Source organism: Protopterus annectens, chromosome 2.part0 (assembly GCF_019279795.1).
Source record: "Protopterus annectens isolate FY-2018-M chromosome 2.part0, PAN1.0, whole genome shotgun sequence".
Lineage (NCBI taxonomy): Eukaryota > Metazoa > Chordata > Ceratodontiformes > Protopteridae > Protopterus > Protopterus annectens.
Genome location: NC_056728.1, coordinates 1,807,461,295 through 1,807,479,923, shown reverse-complemented (window position 1 = coordinate 1,807,479,923; position 18,629 = coordinate 1,807,461,295).

Sequence of the window (18,629 nt, the reverse complement as noted above, 5' to 3'; positions counted from 1 at the left end):
GTTTGCTGTCGTGGTAAGTCTATGTGAGACTGGAATTGTAGTGAGTGTGGTTTCCTTCTCCTCCTGATTATGCCAGTACTGAGTTGAGAGAGCTTAGCCTTCAGTTTGGCTATATGGTTGCATCTCTCACATGTGTTGGAATTTGTTGGGAGGAGGAGAGGGTTGTCTGTGTACATGAGGCAATTGTAACATTGCCCCAAGATTCCCAGATTCACCAGCTGGACCGGAGAGGAGATTGACAACTGACCTTTGGACATGCTAGAATAATATTGGGAATTCCTTAATAATTGAAAACCAGGGCCAGTGGGGAGTGAGGGTGTAGTGCTTTTAATTTTTAGTGCTGACTTATATAATTGCTTTAGTGAGCAAGTGCCAGGTAACTTAAGTGCAATGTGTTACAGGTAACTTAAATGCAAAAACGACAAACAGTAACTTTCTTTCAAGTGAAACAAGGAAATAAGTACAGTAAGCAATGCAGATATCACTAGTGATCCACAAAAGCACTGAGAAGCCGCGTATTAGGTGGAATTAGCGTTCCAGGGAAATAACAAGCAAACAAACAACAAGCATATAAACATAGTTAGATTCAGCAGGCCTGGATCTTGTCTATGCTACAGCAAACAAGGTGTACCAATTTCAGTAAGATACAGTTCAAATATTCAGGCACTATAAACCTTTAACCAGAAATTCCCAGCTCAGAAGGGCAGAGTCCAGCCTCTTCTCCCACAAGAGTGCAGACCACAAACCTTCTTAATGTAAAATAACTGGCCTGAAGCCCAAGTGCTTAAACCAGAACTAATACGCTTTAAGAATAACAGACACTGGGCTCTCAATCAGCAGTTCCCAACTTAGAAGGATGAAAGCTACCTGTCCTGCCACCACAGTACATGCCACAAACCTTCCTAATGTAAAACAACTGGTCTGAAGCCCAAGTGCTTAATCCAAAAGACTTAGAATGATAGCTACACTTTAATCAATGTTACTACCAAGCAGTAATAAATACAATTGAATACTTTAGAGAATGCCTGGATTAGTGCTCAAGTTACACAAACAAAGCTAGATCCAGCAGGCCCGAATCCAGTCTATGCCACAGCAAACAAGGTGCACCAACTTCAGTAAGAAGCAGTTGAGATATGCATGCACTATAAGCCTTTAACCAGAAATTCCCAGCTCAGAAGGGCAGAGTCCAGCCTCTCCTCCCACAAGAGTGCAGACCACGAACCCTCTTAATGTAAAATAACTGGCCTGAAAGCCCAAGTGCTTAAACCAGAATTAATACACTTTTAGAATAACAGACACTGAGCCCTCAATCAGCAGTTCCCAACCTAGAAGGATGTAAGCTACCTGTTCTGCCACTACAGTGCAGACCACAAACCCTCTCAGTGCATAACAACTGGTCCGAAGCCCAAGTGTTTAAACCAAAAGGCTTAGAATGAGTTACACCAAGCAGTAATAAATACAACTGAGTACTTTTAAGATGATGCAAAAGTAAAAAAAGTAGGTAAAAACACAAGTACAGTAAAAGCAGATGAAATTTTTTTTTTTTTTTTTTTTTTCTGAACAAGTGCTGAGATCAAAGAAACAGATTTGAGTGCTGAAACTAGAAAATTGGCTAGTTATAAGAAAAAAAACTAAGCTAGAATGCTTCCCTCCAACACAGAAGGGCTTGGGGGCTCAGAAGCCTACAAATAGTCTATACCACTTAACAGGAAAGGCAGGAAACAAGCTTAATTTTTTTTTCTGTTTCCCAGATGCTCTCTTTGTACACAGTAGGAGTGCCTGAAATCAGAATATGATCTCACTGCACTCAAGTTGAGTGAGCAAATGAGATGGGCCCAGAAGGAGTATCCAAACACAAATTTACAAGAGGGGCGGGCAGTTGCAAGGCCACTAAGATTAACACCAAAACAAAAACAGGGAGGGTCGGTGGGACTAACTGAAGAGCAGAGTGAAAACTTCCAGTTCAGTTAATATTCCTTCCACACAGTTAAAATCAATTTAAATACTGTATTTTTTGGAAAAAAAAGAGCAGATAATTGGTAAGGGAAATGCTTTTAAATATGTGATGGTAAATAAAAAAACAATGCAGAAGCCTGACTCAGTGATACTTTAGTGGTATATGTGCCACAACAGGCAAGAATTAATGCCACCTAATAAGTCCCCCCTATGTAGATCATATGAATAGTACATTATCTGCCCTCCAATAGGAGTTTTCCTGCAGGTGGCTGACATGGCCTACCAAAGTCCTTCATAGCAACATGGGAATCATGTCATGTATATATCATCACACATGTCCAAAATTAATTCCCCTGGGAAGTGAAAGTCAATTCCTGAGAGAGGTGGGGTTAAGGATTTGTTTTGCCCCTAACTGCACCTTCTTGCCCAAGTGCTTGCTCACTGGCTATGTATGCATGCATCCACATATTCTGATCTTTGTATATGGTTTACTGCTAGGCGCAAGTACAATCATCTAGTCCACTGAGGGAAATCAAGCTCCTACATACAGCCATGATGTGGGAAAACTGACAATTGCTAATCATTTCCCACTTACCCCTGTCGAACTTCTCTAATACCGTAGCTGTAGAAACATTTTAATTTCAAATTGTCATACTAGTATTATTAGTATTATTTCATTTGTCATACTAGTATTATTAGTATTATTTCATTTCACAGTACATTCGGATGTCAATGCTATCAGCATTTTTTAAGCTCTGTTGAAAGTACTGTTGAAATTAAAGAAGTAGTAGCAAATTTATTCCTGAATTTTTCTATTAAAGTATTTTATTTATTTTATTTATTTTACATTTGTTGACCGGGCTAGTCTAGCTGGATACATGTCCATTTTCAGTAGAGGCCCGGGGAGAAAAGCTCCATGTGCAACACAACAAGCAATATACAATAAAACAATATACATTAAGAACCCATATTAAGTACAAACTTGAAAAAGTATACAGAAGAACATATGCAAAATACAGTCAATAAAGAAGTACCAATAAGTTGTACACTAAAGACAATATAGAAAATAGTATTGATTAGAGCTGATTTGTATAGAATAGGGGAAAACAGTTTTTGTTTTTTCTTTTTGTTTTTTTTGCAATGTTAACTGCTATACTACCATTAAGCATGGCCAGAGCAGTAATCAATGATGAGATATAGGTGTATATATGAAGAATTCAGTCAAAGATACATAATAAGCAGATCTCGTAGGGAAGGCTAGTTGAGGCAGGTGGTAATTAGTGAGAAGAAAAACAGCAGTTAGTCATGGATAGTACAGGAACATAGCCAGTGTGTCATGAGATAAAGCTTGAGCTTCTTTTTGAAACGTGTATGAGAGGAGAGAGTTGTGAGTTCAGTGGGTAGTAGATTCCATAGCTTACCAATGGTATTACAGAAGAGGGAGTCACCTGCTAAATTGTTGGACCTGCAGGTGTTAAACAGAAGTTTATTAGAAGTGCGTAAGTTTTTAGGATTGTGGTAGAGGGTAAGTAGGCTTGAAAGAATAGGAGTATTGGAGGGTTGATACAGGGTTTTGTGGGTAATAGTAAGCTGTGAAAAGTGCAGATGGTGTAGAAACTCTAACCATTCAAGTTGTTTAAGATTTAGACAGTGATGGGTACGGAAAGGAGTGGCAGCAGCAAATCTGGCAATATTATTATAGGATACAGTCAGCTTGTTAATGTTGGCTTTAGAAAGGTTTGTATAAATGGGTGAGGCATAGAGTAGAGTAGAGATGAGATGAGTTCTGGCTATTGCAGTCCTGGCTGCTGGAGTAAGAAAGGGTTTGATTCTATAGAGGGATCCAAGTTTCTTGTTGACTGTTTTTATTGTACTGTTAATATGTGTGTCAAAGTTGAGGTTGTTGTCTATAGATATTCCTAGGAGTTTGGTAGTTAGGTCTGGAGAGATAATATTACCATTGATAGATGTGAGTGTAAAGTGTGTAGGGGTGGACTTGCAGGTCGGGGAGAAGAGTAGCAGTTTAGTTTTCTTTGGATTTAGTAGGAGGCAGTGGTTTGTAAACCATTGTTCAACAGTATTAAATGCATTCTGGGTGATGGTCTGCAGTTCAATTTGAGAAGTAGCTGAGCAGATAATAGTGGAGTCATCTGCATACTGAATGCAGGTAGAATGTGGAATTGCTGACTGAAGATCATTAATATAGATGGAAAATAGGAGCAGCCCTAATATGGAGCCCTGAGGGACACCAAGGGAGATGGGGAGGAGATTAGAAAGATTATTGTGCCAGAGTACCGCTTCTTTTCTGTTATCAAGGTAAGATTTGAACCAGTTGATGGCTAATGGGTCTAGTGATAGAGATTTCATAATATGCAAGAGCAGCTGGTGATGAACCATGTCAAAAGCTTTGGATAAATCAATGAATACTGCAGAGGATAGAAAGCCGTTGTTACGATTATTGTTAATGCAATCTGTAAATGATAGCAGGGCAGTGGTGGTACTGTGGTGAGGTCTGAAACCATGTTGACAGTTTGCCAGTAGCTTATTTTGGAGAAGGTGGTTTAGAAGTTGCTTCTGGATACATTCTTCCATAATTTTTGCCAGAGGAGATAGCAAGGCTATAGGACGAAAGTTAGAAAATTCATTAGAGTTCCCACCTTTGTGTAGAGGAATAATGTGAGAACTTTTCCAGATGAACGGGATATTTCCTTCACTAATGGTTCTATTGATAAAGATAGATATAGGGTAGGCAATGGATTTGGCTCCAATTTGGAGGTATTCTCCTGGGAGTTGGTCAGCAGAAGGGGTGGAAGGTTTAAGTTTTAGTAGAAGAGAGCATATACTAGAAGCAGACACTGGTTGCAATTGAAAGGATGGAGGAAGATTTAGAGATGAATTAAACAGATTTGTGGTGTCTGGTGAAAGATGGCTAGCAAGAGATTGAATGGCATTCGTAAAGAAGGAATTAAAGGAGTTGGCAGTGTGAATGGGATTATCTGGGTTGGAGCCTAGAGGGTTAGGGGTGGTTGATTGTCCTGGGTGAAGACGTTTGTTAATACTGTTCCAAAACATTTGAGGTTTATTTTTATGGGTTTGCTGTATTTGGAGGTAAAAGTTCTTTTTATTTAGCACTATGACTTTTTTAGTATTATTTCTTAGTTGTCTGAAAATTAAGTGATCTAATGGATTTTTAGTAGTACGCCATTTAACCCAGGCTTTGTTTCTCAGATGGATTTTATGCCTTGTAGTGTTTGAGAGCCAGGGTGCTGGTTTAGCTTTGCATCTAATAGAGCGTAATGGTGCATGGTGGTTCAGGATGGTTAAGAATGTGGTATTAAAATAGGCTACAGCTTCATCAAGTGAAAGATATTTTAGTGGTGACCAATTACATTGTTTAAGTTCTGTCAGGAATAGATCATGGTTAAATTGTTTTTTGCAGCAAACAGTTCTGGCAGTGTTGGGATGAGTGAGGTTGGTTTTAGATCTAATAAAGTAGGTTAGGGAGTGGTCACTTAGATCATCTGGGAGGGTCCCTACTTTGTAGGTTTGTAGAGAATTATTAGTAAGTATCCAGTCCAAGGTAGTTTCTTTGTTGTTGGGTTTGTGAGTTCTGGTAGAGGAGTTAATAGTTTGTGTAAAGCCATATAAGTTAATATGGGTGGAAGGGTGTATACTATTACAGGACTACCAATCAATATTGACGTCTCCTAAAATTATAGTTTCTTGTGGGAGGTTGATAGTAAGAAAATTCAGGATATTTTCAAGGGTATTAATATTGTTTCCTGGTGGAAGGTATAAACAGATGGCATTAATAGCTTTACTAGGATTGACCTGAAGTTTAGTGATGAGTATTTCGGCTTTATTGTCTAAAGGTGGGTTAAGGTCAATGGTCCTGATTTGTAGTTTGGTTTTGCAGAGGATTAAGACCCCTCCTCCCTTTTTGGTAGTACGGTCTTTTCTGATGATATTATAACCTGGAGGGGTTACTTCATTATCTTTGACTGTAGGTTTAAGCCAAGTTTCGGATAGGCATAGGATATCAAATTGGTGGACATCTAGGAGGGCATGTAGGTGTGGGATTTTATTATTAATGCTGCGTATATTAAGATGTGCTATAAGGAGAGAGTTAGCTGGCTTGGAAGGGGTTATGGAGCTACTGGTAATTAGAGTACGTTTATCAGTGGTAGAGGTATGGTTAGGACCAGGGTTTGGGTGTATGTCTCTATCTAGTAGGGAGTGAAGATATGTGATGTGTTTATGGTAAAGTAACTTGTAAGAATAGTTAGGTAGTTTTTTATTATTGGGATTGGTATATTTAATGGGTGCTAGTCTGTGATATTTGGGAAGTATGTAGTTGGGTGTGGATGTAATGTTTAGGGAGTTTGGAGTAGTGGCTAGTGGTAATGTAGAAGTATGTTTAGAGGGAAAGGGGGTGGAGGAGTGAAGTGGTTGTTCATAAGAGGTTAAGAGATAGGTAGTAAAAAGAGAAGGAAGTAGTGTGATTAAGAGAAGTAGTTGAATTAGGAGTTGGGTGGGAGATGTTGGCATTGTGGAGTTAATAGATGAGAGTTGAATGAGTGGTGTGGTAGGTAAGTCGGTGTAGTGGTGTCTATGGAGGTGGGAGTGAACAACAGAGTTAGTTGGAGGTGGGCGTGGCTAATAATATGGTGTTGTGTGAGGTGTGGTGTGATAATGATGTGAGCAGTGGTATTGGTGCAGTGTTAGAGGGGGTGTGGTGCAGGAGGAATAAGTGTAGGAGCAGTGGGGGTGGGTGGTAATTGGGGAAAAGTAGATTCGACAATAAATTATTTTAGATGTATCAGAGCTGAGTACTTGTGTTTTTGCAACTCCCTGTTCAGGAAATTTCTGTAGCTAAAATTATGACTGAGTTATTTTAATAAAACTAAACCTTGAGGTAAACATACTTCACATTAAATTCTATGGGCAATTTACTGTACAAGTATTCAATGATAACATACATAGCAATTCAGAAGAGACAAAATATTCATTTCTAAAATGCACTGGTCTTCAAAATGAGTCTAACGATTTTACTACTGCTTTTATATTACTGTCTTTTCAGTGCTGAGATATCTACAATCTCTGTAGTTTAGTTAAGTGGTCATAATAATTTCTTTACTATGATAAAATAGATTGCACACACTGAATATGTACTGTCTTAAAAATATCTCCCATTACAGAGTAGATATTAAGCCACACAGCATTTAAAAACTGTTCATATACTTCTCAGTGAATATAAAAAAGGAATTACATGCTTCACTACTCTACACATCATTGGACAGTATTGTACTTTAGAGAACTGACCAATATTGCTATGAACTAGCTTGTGTCTATTATCAAATTGTATTGCATGGAGCGTTGCAATTACACTTTGAAAACTGGAAAAAGACAAGCTGGTCAAGCACCTTTCTGACATCAGAAATTGCTTAAGAAGCATTTTAAGTGTCTCTCGAATAGCAGCAGAAGCTAAAACAGCTTTAAAAGCTTTTGAAAATGTGGCAAAGTGAAGTGCTTTACAGCCTATAAGCTGTTAATCATTCACAGAAGCATTTTGCTTCTGTTTCTTGTCTTTGTACCCACAGAGCTAAGTGTTCCAAGGCTTTTAAACTTCCCTACACTTTTTTCTCTGTAATAAGTAATACATAGATGTAATAAGGCTCCATGCATTACAAAGAATTATGGAAGAATTTCTGAACATAACTGTAATTACATGTTCTCAACATAGATGCCAACATTCATTTCTTGTGCTCTGCTTTGCTCTACTCTTGAGGTGAATTTATTCTCATCCATGTATCAAACACATAATAAATTGGTGATGAAAAGAGATCTGATCATTATTTTCTGTGTGCATTCAGAAGATGATAGGAGTAAAAACTGTATGAGCTACCATATACTGCATTTTACATATTTATTTACTTATTTAGGTGTTTAAACCTAGACCTTACAAAATAAAATCAAAGTAAAGCCATAGAATAAACAAACTAATAGTAAAACAACTCAGCACAGTTCAAAGCATTATAAAGAGAATGGATTGTGAGCATCGAACGTGGAGCTTTTGACTGGGATCAAAAGAATATGTAAAATAGAAGGCATTTAAGGGACCCACAGAAGGAAACCTTAGTACTGGACTGCCAATTAGGGAAAGTCGTTGATTCAATGGGAAGAGAGCTAGGTATGTAGGTAGACAGAAGTAGGCCATGTGTTGCTAATGATTCTGGGAAAAAATAACAGCCTCACCCCCTTCCTGCCAATAAGGTAAGAAAGTACCAGGTGGTCTTTCACATAGACAACGCCCACACTTTGTAAGGCTCAGAATGTGAATATTAAGATAAGATGGTAACTGGCAAGCAATGGAGATCTTGCAGTATATGACAACATGATTAGAGCAAGGGGATCAGACAAAAGGATGACCATAGAATTCAGAATTCTGCATTCCATGTAGCTGAGGCAGGTCTACAGCCATAACCCCAAAGCAGAAGGTACTGCTGCAACTAAGCTGGAAAGACATTAACGCATGGATCATTATCACAGGAACTGAAGATGGGCTCACGTGCTTAAACTGGGCAGAGTTTTAGGAAGGAAAAAATATGTCATGGCAACGTTCCTGAAAACTAACCTCACACAGGTGTACTTACAGACTGAAGTAGAAGAATGTTTCCAAATACTTCAAATATTTAATATGTGTAATGTGTTATTTAGAGGTTAAGGCTTTTTATGCACCTAACTGTACCTCCTTGCCATAGTTGTGATTTCCACAAGTGCTTGTTCAGTGTTTTTTAAGTGTCATCTTGTTGTCTAGAAATGGACTCAGATCACAGACATAGAAAGTAAGTTCCAATGTCTTTCTCCATAAAAATCAATGGGGAATAACAAAGTAGTATGGCAAATATGGGTGGCTACATATTCCCACACTGTCTCTGTCTTAGGCAGGTTCAGTTTCAGATGTCTAAATATTAAACATTGAGGGATGGAATTGAGACAGTCTTCTAGAACAGGATATTTAGGCACAGACCCCCAATGAAAGTAAACGTTTAGGTGAATGCCTCCAGAATGACAGTTACAGACAAGACCTCTGCCTGGAATTACTTCCTTAGTAATGGCACCATGATTAGCCCTGGTGAACTCCAAACGTCAATATGTGACTACAGGAGTTAACAGCATCTTACTAATTGGAGCTGTGCTCAGAAGATAAAAAGCAAAGCAGTTCAGAAATTAATACATTTTTGCTTTTGATCATCAAGTGTCTACAATGGTGCGGAAATAATTCTATGTTGCACAACTTATAAACAAAGGTATGGAATCTAACTCCAAGGAAGTCATTGTTCAACTGTATTCAGCATTCATCAGACCTATCATTGAGTACAATGCCCCTTTGGTATGTACCTAACCAGGCATATTCAACAATTGGAATGTCCACAGAGGTTCCTCACAAAAAGAATACAGGGCATAAGTAATGTGTCCTATGCAGACCACCTCAAGGCCCTATCCCTGTATTTTGTCTCCTACAGGCTTTTGAGGGGAGATCTATGTCTGGCATACAGGGCATTGTCAGACCTCATTCTGAGGGACATCCTGCATATCGACAAAACAAACACCACCAGAATTACCCATTCTAAAGACTTAAACCTTCCCTGTGATATAAATAGGACTTGCTGGAGAGATAGGTATGTATCCCAGAGACTACCCCGTCTATGGAACAGCCTCCCCATCCATGTGAAGCAGAGTTCCTCCCTAACCCAATTCAAGTGCAACTTGGACAATTAGATGGGAAACCAGAAATTCATCTCTGGTTTGGCACCTACATCTCTAATGGACAGAGGTAACCTGTAAATGGTTCATCTCCCAGGCCCATCCTTAAACTCATCAAGGGTATCAGAACTTGTCAGAGATTTGGGATGCATGGCTAGGCTTAAAAAGGCCCTTGTGGTCATTAGCCTAATGAACACCTATGAACCTGTGAAGTTAAGCCACAGTGAGACTGAAGATGCTCAGCAAAGCTACTCTAAGTCTATGGTGTTAAAGGACATTGAGAGGTCATTGAGGTTTAGACAGAGTATAAGTGCTCATCTGTTACCATACAGTGTTCACTGACAACCCATATAAGGACAGTATCAGTAATATCCTAAAAATAAGACTGACAATACCTCATAAGGACATAGGGTGTAAAAAAGAAACACTTCTGAACATAATCTACTATTCTATGCCTATCTTTGTTTATTTAATGTCAGAACTGCAGCTTGGTTATTTGCTGCCCTGCGCAGTTCCCCAAATTGGTGCCATCCCTTAACTTTGAGTTTGAGAACGTAAAAAGGTCTCCTTCAATGAAACTCTAGCAAGCTGTTTGTTACAAATGTTATAGTAAATTTGCCACACAACGACATACAACTACAAATCCAGAATCATCATTAATTTCTTAAGCCATGATGTTATATCATCTTCAGAAATGAATTTTGGTTCTGCACTCCCACAACATCAGGACCTGCCAATCACACCCCCAACATTTGGTACCAAGGCAGCCACTGCCTTCACCCTCCATAGTTAGTGTTCTGCTTGAGGTCTGTAGTGTTTGAACCTATGTGCAACTCTTTGTGGGTTACTCATCTAGTTATCATTATTCACTGTTACAAAGGTATGATATAGTAGGATTGAATATAATGAATTCCAGGAAGTCCCTGATCTACTGGCTATTTTGAAATGGCAGATTAAGACTCTACTACAAAACAAAAGCTCACTATACTGAAACAACCCATTATGCATATTAAATATGAGAAATATTTTGAAACACTATTCCTTTTCAGTCTGTAGGTATACCTCCTTCAGGTAAGTTTACAGGCATCACACTCATCCACTTTCTCTCAAAAATGCAAAGATATTTTTAGCCATTTTCAAGGAATTTTGTATCATTCTTCACAGTTGTTATGTGGTAGCTACTCTTGTGGCGTAGAGAGATAAAGCCTTAACTACGACCCAGTCAACCAGTGCTCAATTAGGGGATTGGGTGACAGATGGGGCAGCAGGGAGAGATAGACTTGCCTGTCCTGGGTGAGGACATTCAGTGAAGATATTACCTTAGGGATGGTGTGGTCCAATGAGTGGAAATGTCCTCAGATGAACCAATGAGCAGGGTAGGTAGGTCAGAATGTGGGCAAGACATTTAAAGACCACTCCAGGATAGAAATGGCAATTGTTGAGCCTCCAAGACACACTTGGGAACCACAACTAGCCCTAGTGACATTGGAAGTATGTCTGGAGGGGTGTAGGATGTGAACTAGTAGACCAGGCATGGATATGGGGCACTGGAGACTAGGCTTGGAAATAGTGTGCCAACAGGGACCAAAAAAAGGATAGTATGTAGTGAGTTTTGAAATCTCTGCAGACAGGAGTTCCTTGATTTACCTGCCTTTTGCTCTAGGACAGTGTCTATCACACCCCTTCACTTATATTCTGTCTCAATACTTTTCAGCTTCTGTATTTCCAATAGTCTGACAGCATAATGTATCCTTATGGAATACTTTGTTACCTTTTGGTTCTGTGTGTCCTTATGGAATGTTTTGATACCTTTTCATTCTGCTCAGTCATTGCCTTTAAGCCCGTCAGTATTCTTATCATTCTGCAAAATACTCACTTGGTATCTGCCAATAATCGTGGTAGCTTCTCAAATGATGCACTCTTCCTGACTGTAACTCACAAGTTTTTCAGAAAGTACCAATGCATGTCACTCCTTTTTATCTATCCTGCTTGAATAAATAATATAGTGCCTATTTTATCTCTGGACTTGATATATCCAGTCTTAACAGACACTTTGCCAGCTCTGTGTTTCATATTAAACACTATTTGAAGATAGATATGTGAGATGTTACATTATTAAAACCATGATGCCAGTAAAATGCTACATTTCTGACTAAGGAATATTTGTGTAAAATAATATTCTTTGCTTCTTTATTTGAAACACAAATACTGTATTTCTTATATGGATCTATAGCCACACAGAACAAAGGAAAACTTTACTGGCATAACGTACCTATATACATACATACATACATACACAGCAAACTAACTAGCTAATTAACTATCTCACTAACTAACTAAATCCTTCTATCCACCCATCCTACAATCCATTTACTGATAACTTGCTTTATCCTATAGAGGGTTGTGGGGACACCAGACCAATCCTTCCATTCAATGAAAATAGGACATTAAATCCCATTTTGAAAAGGATACTGGTTTATCATAGAAGACACTTATACTTATTTTCACAACACACACCTGCACACACACACACACACACACACACACACACACACACACACACACACACACACACACACACACACATATGCATGCACACCTATGGACAGCTAGGAAGAGTGCACATTAACCTTCTTCGTGAATTTGACAGGAAGTGGAAGGCAATTTTATCACCTGGAAAACATCCATATGGACACAGAGAGGATACACAAACTCTGCAAAAAAGTAGTTAATTGAAATAAATAACTGTTAGCAAAAAAATAAATGAAATATTTGAAACATTACATACATTTTCTGTTATGCACCGACATGTGCAATTTTAGCATGGCTAATGGCTTATAACGCTGAAAAGTGTGACAAATAACATCTGGAAACAATGAAATGATATAATTATATTTCCTTCATTTGTACTGTGACAACTCCTCAAAAAGTTGTCTGCAAGCAAGAAATTTGGAGTCCTTTGTAAAACCATCCTTGGAAAATCCTTTAAGTTTTTACAAAGGTAAATTACCCAATTAACCACAAATTGCTTGCTATGTATTTGTTTTCACTAGGAGAGTCACACAGCAGATGTGAGTTCTATTAACCTTCATAGCTACAAATCTGTGTGTCAGGAAATGTCAGGCAGTACCCCACCCCAAAAAGTAAGAATTTGCTCAGAACATATAGCAGACATCCCTTCAGATGGTAAGTGCTTCCACGTTATATGAAATGTATTCACAACTCCTTTCCATAGCTATACATAGTCTTACCTGCATTATTTTCCATGTCGAACCCCAAACTATCTCCAAACACACACACACACAAACACACATATGTATATATATATATATATATATATATATATATATATATATATATATATATACATATATAAATATATATATATATATATATATATATATACACATATATGCAGCAGTACTGATTTCCACTGACTGCAGTGAATTCCTTTTTTTGCTGGACCGAATTTTAATGCAGTTAATGCTTTTTATGAATACCTGAACATCAAGAGATAGAAATGCAAAAAAAAGGAAGTAATCCTGACAAAGACACATGAAATGCATTGTTGAAATCATCAGTAGTTATTTCAAATATGTAAGCAAATGGTAAGATGCATGTCACAGGGCACTAGGAAAGCATATAAAATATACATTGTAACAAATAAAATGGCACAGCCTCCATGACATAACATTTAACATTGCTGCCTCACTGTGACTTCAAAGGTGTTGCTGCATTGCTGAGTCTGCATGATCCTTGCAACACCTGGAATTCAGCTTATAAGCTGGGTACTCCTGATCATGTCTTCCCTTCCAAAGACAGCCTAAAGGTCAAGTGGTAATATTCTAAACTACTGATAGGAGTGTGTGCATGTCTGTGTGTGTGTGTGTGTGTGTGTGTGTGTGTGTGTGTGTGTGTGTGTGTGTGTGTCATGTGAGAGTGCATGTGTGTGCATCAGATGTGAGGAGTTGTAACCCATTCAGGCAATGCATCCTTTGTCCTTATCCTTCCTTAGTAACTGGAAAGGCTCTAACTACCCTATGTCCCTGAATTGGATTAAACAAGTAATCAAAGAATGAATGAATGATGAAAGTATAGCTGTGCTGTACTGTAAAACCTAATATTTAAAAAAAAGAAAGAAAAAAGTAAAAGAAAAAAAAACAGAATCCATTGTTGTTTTCATGAAGAAGGTCTTATTACACATATGAAAATAATAATTTCAAATAAATTTCGAGCTGCAGATGCTTTTTGTTATGTTTTCCTTCTCTGCTGGGTCTCTGTCTATAATTTCAGTATTATATTACAGTTGACCTATTATGTTTGTTGAGATGCTTTATAAGAAAAAACATTAATTGTGTAGTTAGGTTTGCAATCCGAGAGTTGTAAATGTGGATAGTCAGTTATGAATCTCACAACTATTATTTAGTCACTGCTGCACCCTTAGGAAATGATTGCAAATGGGTACAGTTTAATAATTGTGTCTGCCTCAGCAAATTAGTACAAAGGGATTCTCCACTCTAATGTATAATAAATGGTATTTAATTACCACAGCTTTAGCTCTTCCAGTAACTGTGTGATTATACAGATCAGTTTCTGGAATGATGCCCATAAGATGTACTACATTATGAAAAAGGTTTGACATTTTAATATGATAAAAACTTTATTGTGTGTTGAAAAGAGTACGTTTCATTTTGTGGTGAAGCTTTGGAAGAAGAAATTCAAATAATGTCATAAGTCAATGTATTTCCAAGTAAAAAGAGCAATTAGTGTGAACAATGTTTCCAGCATTCTTACACAGAGGAGTCATTTCCTGGTCAACAAACTCCCCAATTATGCCTTTTGGTTCGCATTTTGAGTAATCCTCTTTAATATTTGATACATTTAAAATGATTGGTCAACATGGCTTTACACTGAAAAAGTTTTTGACTCATACCTGGTTGAGCATCTGGACCTTTGCATTCCTCGATATTTCTATTAGGTGAAAAATGAATATTAAAATGAAGTCTGCATTAACATTTGATAGTATATAGATCTGATGATCCATTTATGATGTCATTACTGTTTATATAAAAACATTCAATATTATTGACAGAAATTTGTTACAGATAATGTTTAAATAGTTCTTACTATAAATGTTTGTTAGATTATATCTAAAAGCCATCAAAATTATCATATTTAGCCACAATAAACAAACAACCAAAGACATAAACAAACAAACAAATAAATACAGAGTATTAACTATATCAAACCTGACATAATTGTAAATATTTTGTAATGTTCTTCTGCAAACAGAAGGTGACCACACTTTAAAATATTTTATTTGACTTATTTATTATCATTATTATTATTTCTATAATTTTACTGCTGGGTTTCACAACTGTTTTCAGCAGATCTGGATTTGATTCACATAACTTTTTCTTCCACACTGCAAGACTTAAGTGGTTTAAAAGGATTGAGGACTTTCATCATAACAAGGCTGATAATTTGCTCCTGAAGCTAGACAGTTGTACGTAATGCTTAACTGCACATCGGAATAAGTAACACAGACTGTTTTGTAACTAGAAAGTAAAATAACTTGCAAAATCTCCATGAAGCTCTATAAGAATATACTATAAATGGGGAAAAGTATTAGAAAGTTTAATTTGGCTTCATGCACAATTTCCACCACAAAAGTTCAAAGCATGTATGACAGTGGCTAGCAGTGAATTATTTTGTATTAATTTTATCTTGCATTTCTTTGCACAGTAACTTATTCATATAGTCTGTGCCCTTATGATGTGTGGTTAAACACAAATTGTTTCAGTGTGTACCAGGAAGTCTGTGGTTGTAGGGCCCCACAGCAGAGACGAGACTTATGGTTATCACTCAACCTGTACATTATACCCATCTGGTTAGAATGGCAAACTGTAATCAGACTTCCACAAGGAAAATGTACTTTTTAAGTACTACACTAAAAGAGAAGGTTAATTTGCTGCATAAGTTAAAGGTGAGGGTTCCAATGTCATTATAGCATTGTTATTTCTTTATTCATTTTTATAGATGTTCAAACTGCGGATTGCCAGATCACTATGAAAAATGACTTTCACAAAATAGAACCACCTATAGAGCCTCACTGAATTATTTGCGTGTTTTAAAATGCTTCTTTTTATTATTTCTACAACATATTGATGTAATTTTGATTAAGGTAAAATAGAGGAGTATTTCCAGTAGCAATATTTAGTTACCAATGCTACTAAACATTACGGAGTGTCAGTCCTGGGAAACAAAATGAAATCATATCATTAACAAAAAAAAAAAAAAAATTTTCACTATGAAACATCAATGCCCTGAATGCCAATGAGCTGAAAGGTTGAAAAAAATATGCCTAAAACACAGAAGAGTGAAAAATCAATTGCACTTGTTTTTTGCTGATGGGCATGTCCACTGAACATATACATACCAACTCCACATTTGCACCAACCTGAGGAAGGGAGAAATCTCCACAAACAAGTGAATTATTACTTGTGCTCACTTAAAAAAACACACCGTCAATGATTTCTTATGGGAAATAAAATTCAGCATTATGCCTTTTGTCTTTTTTATCCTTCCTGCTAATGATGCTCAAGCAATTTCACATTGTGCTACTGTAGGGGTACCAAAAAAGAAGTAATGATAGTAATAGTAATAGTAATAGTAGTAGTATAGTAATAGTAATAATAGTAATAATGATAATAGTAATAGTAATAATATTAGTATTAGTAAATAATAGCTGTGTAGGTGGTAAGATTTAAAAGGTTCATAAATTCATAGCTAAGTACTATATTTGCTGTCCTTTCAGGGCATTTTAAATTTAAACAGTTTCCCTTCTGGTGCTAGATTTAACCTTTCCTGTTTGGTGTTAGATTGGACTTACCCATCCCATGCTCAAGAATTATATATTATTCCTAGTCAGAATATTCTTCTTCTGGCTTTTCCCAGTTAGTGGTCGCCACAGCAGATCACCTGTCTGCTCATGATTGGTAGTGGAGTTTTATGGTGTCGAGTTGCCAGCCCAGTGCCCAACCTTCCACGGAAGCCACACATATGGACGCACTCACACCTAGGGCCAATTTGAAGTATCCAATCCACCTACAGCATGTCTTTGAGGTATGGAAGGAAACCAGTGCACCCGGAGGAAATCCATGTGACCACAGGGAGGACATGCAGACTTTGCGCAGAAGGCACCCCAGCTGAGGATCAAAACAGAAAGCCTCTTGGTGTGAGGTGGCAATGCTAACAGCTGCACCACCACAACCGCCCATTATTCCTAGTGAGAATAACTGGATCATAAAGAAAATTTAAAGGGACCCACGCATAGGATAATGCATTTAGGAGCTGCCCTGATGCATTAGTAGTACAGGGGGCAGTCTTGCGGTTAATTTTCCTATCCATCCAAAGATTCAAATTGCACTTGAATATGCGCAGGAATGAGCTTTGATTTATGTGGATGGGAAGTCTGTTCCAGCAGTGGTGTCCTCTGTGAGATACACCTGTCCCTCCTAACCATTCTGTTGATGTTGAAAAAAAGGTTTCTATCCCTGGAGTGAATATTTCTGATGCCATTTGACTTGTTGATCTGCAGTACATCCATGAGTACTGGATTGTAGGATGTGTTGTATGTCAGACACAGGTCACATTTTAGCAGTATGTAGAAATCTATGTATAGTGACAGGGCTTTGAGATGGTCCATATAGGACATATTATTAAGAAGTTGTATCCTTTTAGTAAGATATCTCTGTAGGTGTTCTAGCTGTTGCGTGTGTCTGGACAGATGTATGCCAAAGGAGTAGTTATACTCAATGACTGGCCAACTTGTCTAATGAGGACTGAGTAAAGGGAGACAATGACATCTCTAGATGTAGCTGCAATCTCTCTGTTTATAAGATGCACAATACAGAAGGACTTTCTTATGACAGTGGACACATGTTGTTAGAAAGTTAAGTCACTGTCCACACTCATTCCAAAATCTCAAACAAATAGGTCAACTCTCAGGAACATATTGTCAATGTAGTAGTTCCCCAGAGTGGATGGCTTCCAAAAGGATATGATAATGCATTTTTGTCATTTAGTTTCAGTACATGATTCTGGCACCAATTATTTGTTTGGGACAAACCCTCCTAAAGGATGGCTAATGTGAAGGTTGAGGTGTACAGGGAAGGAAAAATGTTAGTTTGTGCATTTCATTTAATTTCTAATATGCTTTCATTACAAGATGGATTTATAAGTGTTTTCCAGTATTTATCTGATGATTTTGTTCTTGACTAATGCTAGAAACAGCCAGCATGGCAGAAATGTAGAAAGTTCTGTTCTTTGCAGAAAGTTTGGATATGGAATTTGGAACTCATGCCTATAAGTGATAAACAAGATCTTGCTTAAGAAAACTAGTGCTGTAGTGTTCATTTTTAATTGGTTAGTGGTTGTTCTAAGATTGTTACATTAATGTTGCTTTTAATCAAAGGAGATATAAAAATATCTGAATCTGTTATTTTGGGAGGCAGCACCTTAATTTCCTAGTCTCCCACATACACGTTTCTGTTTGTAATAAAGGATTTTATTATTCTCTGCTGAACTGTGTTGTGTGAAAGTTATAGTATACCTTAACAGATTGGTGCCATGTCTATTCAGATTTCCTAGCCATTTGTGGGTTACTGCATTACAAATTGCCTCTGGGCCCAAAAATGATAGGTTTTTTTCTGGTGAATCGATACACAATTTTTAAATCTCAGCAGAGTTTAAAGTGTCTACAGGTAAGATCTACTAAAATCTCTTCACTTGTTTTGACTGTATGTGAGCGGGTAAATTGTATGCATCTGGGAAACTGAATGCATGTGAAACCACCTATACTAACAGCATTAAGTTCTTTAATTGTCTGCGTATCCTTGTCAGAA